The following is a 1363-nucleotide window of genomic DNA, read 5'->3' as shown; positions in this document are numbered from 1 at the left end:
TTGGGGGGGGTGTTTATTTTTGTTTGTTGTTGTTTTTTGTCATTTAACCGGTATCTGTGATGTAGCAGTTATAGGCGCATCGCCTTCGCATGCAGAAGAACAACTTCCATTCACTTGTGGAGAAAATGTTTGTCGAGTATCTCGATCGTTTGCCCAGACATTGTATCTGTCTGAGTGTGGGGTCGACGCTGACTGGCAGGGTCAAAGCTCGCCTCCAACATGAGATCTAAATTTTATTTCAGTTTCAGTATGAGTTATACGGTATTCTCAACGCTATTGCGTACATGTAATATAAAAGTAGGGGATTAGAGGTGTTGCTTGAGAATAACTTTCAAAGAAAGGAAGGAGGAGACGTAGGGACGATAGATGTTTTTGATTGAAAGAAGGAGCAATCCACACCAGAGCACCCTCCAACAACCCACTTCATTGTGTCGATGGAGGCGTGTAAACACCTGCTTTGATTAGGGAGAAGCGACCCTCGGTTTGGCCGATTTTGGGTCAAGCTATGCAAATTGAGATGCTGGCAGATTTTTTAAGGTCGACCAGTTCTCTGTCTAAAAAAAGCAAGGAGGCTATTGAGAAAATCATTATTCGCGTACTAAAAAAAGCAAGGAGACTATTGAGAAAATCATTATTCGCGTACTAAAAAAAACAAGGAGACTATTGAGAAAATCATTATTCGCGTACTAAATTGCCTTAGAAAACATGATGGAGAGTCAAAATGTAGTGAATTTTCACAATGATTGTCATTTTTCTCAAAATGTCATTTAAATGTATTTATTTATTTATTTATTAATTAAAATTTTTTAATTTAAAAAAAAAAAATTATTTTTTTTTGGGGGGGGGCAGTTTTTCCCCTACCCTTTCCTTAGTTTTCATACTTTCCACATACAATTTTCAAGAAACATAGATTGCAAGGCTGTCATCAATATAACAGATAGATATTTGCGAAAAATTATAATATATTTCCATTGGCAAGCTATTATACAACCAAAATTTAGAATAGATGCCGATACATCGGAAAAATTCTCATAATCTTTTTCTTCTGCACTTATTAAAAATAATCTATGTTACTTTAATAGAGACTGGTTCAGGTATACTCTCGCCAAATTTGATCAAATTTGGTCGGTAAATAAAAAAGCCTTAAGGATTTGACATTTAATATTTGTTTTCAAGATGGCAACAAACATTTTTAAAATGGACCTCGAGGGTCACTCCACCAGTGGTTAAAAAGAAGGTCGGTAACTTGTTGGGAGAAAAATAACGCTAAATTTTACAGAAGTAAAAAGAGCACAGCCTCATCAGAACACCCTCTCCCCTTCCCTTCCTTCCCCTTCCCTTCCCTTCCCTCCCCTCCCCTTCC

This window comes from Aplysia californica, unplaced genomic scaffold (genome assembly GCF_000002075.1).
Source record: "Aplysia californica isolate F4 #8 unplaced genomic scaffold, AplCal3.0 scaffold00064, whole genome shotgun sequence".
In the NCBI taxonomy this organism is placed as follows: domain Eukaryota; kingdom Metazoa; phylum Mollusca; class Gastropoda; order Aplysiida; family Aplysiidae; genus Aplysia; species Aplysia californica.
The sequence above is the reverse complement of the archived record's forward strand: the minus strand, read 5'-3'. Positions refer to the sequence as shown.